The sequence below is a fragment of the Rhinopithecus bieti genome, unplaced genomic scaffold, assembly GCF_001698545.2.
Source record: "Rhinopithecus bieti isolate Rb0 unplaced genomic scaffold, ASM169854v2 scaffold_315, whole genome shotgun sequence".
NCBI lineage: Eukaryota > Metazoa > Chordata > Mammalia > Primates > Cercopithecidae > Rhinopithecus > Rhinopithecus bieti.
Genome location: NW_016803481.1, coordinates 3,768,307 through 3,774,127, shown reverse-complemented (window position 1 = coordinate 3,774,127; position 5,821 = coordinate 3,768,307).

Sequence of the window (5,821 nt, the reverse complement as noted above, 5' to 3'; positions counted from 1 at the left end):
AAATATAAGAACTTATCAATATTTTAAGATTACATATTTGAAATCCTCTTTTTTAAATAATAATAATAATAATAATAATAATTATTATTATTATTTTTTGAGATGGAGACGGTGTCTCACTCTGTCACCCAGGCTGGAGTGCAGTGGAGCGATCTTGGCTCACTGCAAGCTCCGGCTTCCGAGTTCATGCCATTCTCCTGCCTCAGCCTCTCCAGTAGCTGGGACTACAGGAGCCCGCCACCATGCCCAGCTGATTTTTTTATTTTTAGTAGAGACGGGGTTTCACCGTGTTAGACAGGATGGTCTTGATCTCCTGGCCTTGTGATCCGCCCACCTCAGCCTCCCAAAGTGCTGGGACTACAGGCATGAGCCACTGCACCGGGCCTTAAATAATAATTTTTTAAATGTTATCATAAAGACAGGGGTCTCACTATATTGTCCAAACTGGTCTTGAACTCCTGGGCTCGAGTGATCCTCCTGCCGCGGCCTCCTAAAGTGCTACAATTACAGGCATGAGCCACCATGCCCGGCCAGAAATCCTCTCTCAAAAATCATTTTGCCACTAAATTTTAAACTGAAGTCATTAATTCTCTAGAAAGAATTACAACTACATGCCTTTTAGATATTCTGTATAAATTGTTTATATTGAATAATAAAATATCAATGATGAAGGAAATAATACAGAATAACATAAAACTTCATCTGTGTTTGTTCAAATATTTACCAAGTTCCTACTATGTTCTGGGGACTATGTATCTATAAAAAAAAAAAAAAATGACCTATTGGGAAAATGATTAGAGAGATGTGTGTTAACAGCTGTGCCTGGGAAAAGACTCGATCACAATATAGGGAGGTGCAGTCTGTGTGATTGTCAAATCCAAGGAAGTCTGGTTTGTAGAAGAGAACAGGTATAATCACCAGGTCTGCATCATTATATTTAGTTCTGGGTATCACTATTTGAGGCATTTGGAACAAGTATACTATATGTAGAGGGTATGCCCAAGATGAGATACAGAGATTAAAGATGGGCTGATAAAGAAGCTTGGAAGAAGCTCATTGATTATTGTAAAGAAGAGAAAACTTGGGAGATGTAGTTATATTCCAAGATCTAAATGACCTTCATGTTTACACTGAAGAGGGCTCAGATGGGAGAGCCAGGGTCTGCTGTTTAAAGTTGCAATGAACATTCATACCATGATATTCAAGGTATTCATTTCTGTACAATGTACAATGTAAGGCACAATTACTCTGTGATTATAGCTCTCTAAGGACAGAATGTGTGCCGGGCGCGGTGGCTCAAGCCTGTAATCCCAGCACTTTGGGAGGCCAAGGCGGGCGGATCACGAGGTCAGGAGATCGAGACCATCCTGGCTAACCCGGTGAAACCCCGTCTCTACTAAAAAACACAAAAAACTAGCCGGGCGAGGTGGCGGGTGCCTGTAGTCCCAGCTACTCGGGAGGCTGAGGCAGGAGAATGGCATAAACCCAGGAGGCGGAGCTTGCAGTGAGCTGAGATCCGGCCACTGCACTCCAGCCTGGGTGACAGAGTGAGACTCCGTCTCAAAAAAAAAAGAACAGAATGTGTCTTAGTTCCCAGTTACTTGCAAGTTTTAAGCCTAGGCTGAATGAGCACTGAAGGACATGTTAAATAAGGAATTTAAGTATCCATTATGAGAATTGGGTTAGTTAATGCCTGAACTACCTCTCAACCTTAAGCCTGTGTGTTTCTGTTATACATGCATAAAACACATACTTGTGTCATGGCTAATAAACTCAAATGCCACCTAAAAAATCTGCAGCATGGGCCTGGTGTGGTGGCTCATACCTGTAACTCCAGCACTTGGGGAGGCCGAGGCAGGTGGATCACATGAGCTCAGGAATTTGAGGCCAGTCTGGGCAACACGGCAAAACCCAACATTTATGAAAAATACAAAAATTAGCTGGGTGTGGTAGGGCACACCTTTGGCCCCAGCTACTTGGGAGGCTCAGATAGAAGGATCTCTTGAGCCTGGAAGGTCAAGGCTGCAGTGAGCCATGATTGTGTCACTGCACTGCAGCCTGGGGGACACAGTGAGATCCTATCTCAACAACAACAAAGAATCTGCAGCATGGACATACACTCATTCTTCAAACAAATAGGCTATTTGGATAATAGTTTAAAATTATAGGACATTCGTGATCATTCAATAAGCAACACTGAAAATACATTTCAGAGATAATGTTTAATTTCACAAAGTTTGCATTTTATACCAAAGAGATATTCAGGTTATATGTTTACAGGATGTACCTGCCACAAAAGTATAATACAACATTTTTGGTTGCAATTTACAAACAGAAGGTAATTGCATGAACTTACTAATGTTTCCTTCGTTAAAAGACACTGTTGCAATGTACACTGTAATGTAATCATGAAGTAATTCTGCCTTACACTGTACACTGCACAGAAATGAATACCTTGAATGTCATGGTATGAATGTTCATTGCAACACTGCACACTGTTAAAAGACAAAGACAAAATGTTTCTCTATTTTATACTAAAACCATGGATTAAGTCACATCTGTGCATACAGTTATAATGGACTACAACTTTCACTTTAAGGTAGAAAATCGGTAGCATAGATGTTATCAAGCTCTAATACCAGCAGTAGAATGAATTTTCATAATTAAGTTTATTCTTTCCCTTTAATATATGTTAATTATAGAATATTTAGAGAAACGCAAGTGTCAAAGGAGAAAAAATTACCCATTGTGTCACATTACTGAGAACACCTTGGTGCATTTCCTTCCTGTCTCTTTCAGCTGTGCATATTTTGTGTTTGTTTGTTGTACATACTTGTGATCATATTGTATCTCTATATTTTGTATCCTGCTTCTAAGGCACAAGCAATGTCCTCTGTTTTTACAAACGTTTGACTACATAGTAATCCACCTGGTAGATTCTTAGTTATTTTATAATGAGTTCTATACCTTGAATATCATGGTATGGATTATCTTTATTGTCTACTGGGAAACTGACTTCCAGGCCAAATGTGTAGCTATTAAAAAAGTAGGCCAAGAACGGTGGCTCACGCCTGTAATTCCAGCACTTTGGGAGGCTGAGGCTGGTGGATCATTTGAGGCCAGAAGTTTGAGACCAGCTTGGCCAGCATGGCGAAATCTGTCTCTACTAAAAATACAAAAATTAGCCAGGCGTGGTGGCACATGCCTGTAATCCCAGCTACGCAGGAGGCTGAGGCAGGCAAATCGCTTGAACCCCAGAGGCAGAGGTTGCAGTGAGCCAAGATTGCGCCACTGCACTGGGCAACAGAGCAAAAACTTCATCTCAAAAAAAAAAAGTATATAAAAAACTGACAAGTGCTTATAACTTTCCCTGTAAAGCCCTTCCAATTGCTTCAGGTCAGAAGGCATAGCTATGGTGGGTCTGTCAAAATTCTAAACTGTAACCATTTTTAATCAGGGACCTCTCCTCTTTCTCTTGAATTCATGGACTTTCCTGGATACCCCTCGGTCTAACTACCTAGAGGAGAAAAGCAGCTGAAAAGTGCCACTTCTCATTTAGTGTGTGTGGGGTAGGATGGGGCGTGGGTTGCGTTCCTCTCAACTCCAAACATGCTTCATCGAGGAAAAGAGTAACTTTCAAATGTTTCTTCTTTGGTCATCTACTATACTTTAAAAAGCTGTCTTGCAGTAACCCATGGCTAAGTCCTGTTGGCTCCATCCTGCTGGTGAGATTGTGAGTGTCTTTAGTACCTTTCAGCTCAGACCCAAAGCAGAACCTTTCCAAGACAAACAGGCTGTCTAGAACCTCACCAGCAAATTTCAGAGGGAGTTTTCCACCTGTTTGTGCCTAAGCTGAACTCAGTTCTGCAGGAAACTTGAGTTTGTGCATCTTCTATGTGGCCAGGTGTTGAAGTTCTGGCTAGAGGCTCACATTAAAGAAAACTGGGATGATAGCACGTGGATGAGGGAATGCTGTCCTACGGGATCCTCTTGGATAATATGTATTCAGGAGACAAAGGACCAGGTGGAAGTAGTTGGGATGAATCTAACGGTAAGCAACTTACATATTTAAACAACTGTTGCCTGACAAATGTAGATCAGGATGACTGAGATCACTGTAAAACGTCTTTCTTCCAGAGTTAAGGGTGAGTGACAACATTTATGATATGGCAAGCATCGAGGAGTCAACATTTCAGTGGTTTTCTTTAAGCCAGAGAGATTTATTCATTCATGCATTAATCTCACAAATTACGTGGCTGGTGATATGGGAATGAATGGCATACTTCCTACCCTCAAAGAACTCAAGTGTAGTAACAGACAAATATTTAGATAATTTGAGTGTGGTCCAGAAAGACAGAAGTGCATTGGATTTTATAAGAATATTGAGTAAGGGTGCCCAGCCCAGCTTAAGGTGGATGGGAAATGGGGAACAATGTCAGAGAAGCCTTCCTGGAGGAAGTTACATTGGAATTGCTTTTTAAAGAACAGTAGTTTTACTGGCTGAGAAAGGAAGAAAGATGGCTGCGTGGGAGTGTTGGGGCGGGGTGCGTGGGAGTGTTGGGGTGGGGGTGGCGGGTGTGTGGGAGTGTTGGGGTGTGGGTAGCGGGGTGAGTGGATGGTGGTGCCCAGGAAAGGGACAGCATCAACCATGGTATGGAGGGGATATGGCATCAAGACTTGTGCCTGGCAGCACTATGTTTGAAACACTAAATGGACATCTAGAAATGTCACATAGGCATGTAGAGGTGTGTGTCTGCAGTTCTGGGGTGAAGGCACAGCTGGAGATCTAAATGTAGCAGTCCCTGGTATATACATGGTATTACATGGTATTTACGTAAGACTAAATGAGGTTGCTCAAAGAATGCGTAGTTACACAAGGGACCCCAGTTCGGAGGCTGAGGAGACAGATCACCCTAATATTTATTTATTTATTTATTTATTTAGAGACAGGGTCTTGCTGGGCTGCCCAGGCTGGAGTGCAGTGGCGCGATGATGGCTCACTGCAGCCTCGACCTCCTGGGCTCAGGTAATCCAGGTAGCTGGGACTACAGTCACGTGCTACCACACCCGACTAATTTTTTGTATTTTTTTTTGTAGAGATAGGGTCTCCTTTTGTTGCCCTGGCTAGTCTCAAAATCCTGGGCTCAAGTGGTCCTCCTACCTCAGATTCCCAAAGTGTTGGGGTTACATGTGTGAGCTACTACTCCTGGCTACCACTCTAATATTTAGAGGGTAGTCTAGGAGGAGGAGCCAGCAAAAGAAACTATAAGGAATGGCTAGACAGGTGGATGGGTTGGGGGGGGTGACAATAAAGTGTCAAGGGGAAAAAAGAGTCTCAAGAAGGCGGGATTGATGGATGGTTTCAAATGCTGCTGGGAAATACAGAAAAATTAAAACAGAGAAGTGACTATTGTAGTAAATTAGAGATCATTAATGACCTTGAAAGAGGCTATTTAAGTGCAGTGGTAAGGTCAGAGGACAGAGTGGAAGGTAGAGCTGCGTGTGGTGGCACATGACTATAGTCCCAGCTACTAGGGAGGCAGAGGCAGGAGGATCACTTGAGCCCAGGATTTTGAGGCTGCAGTGAGATATGCTCATGCCACTGCACTCCAGACTGGGCGACAGAGCTAGACTGTCTTTACAGTGAAACCCCGTCTCTACTAAAAAAAATACAAAAAACTAGCCGGGCGAGGTGGCGGGCGCCTGTAGTCCCAGCTACTCCGGAGGCTGAGGCAGGAGAATGGCGTAAACCCGGGAGGCGGAGCTTGCAGTGCGCTGAGATCCGGCCACTGCACTCCAGCCTGGGCGACAGAGCTAGACT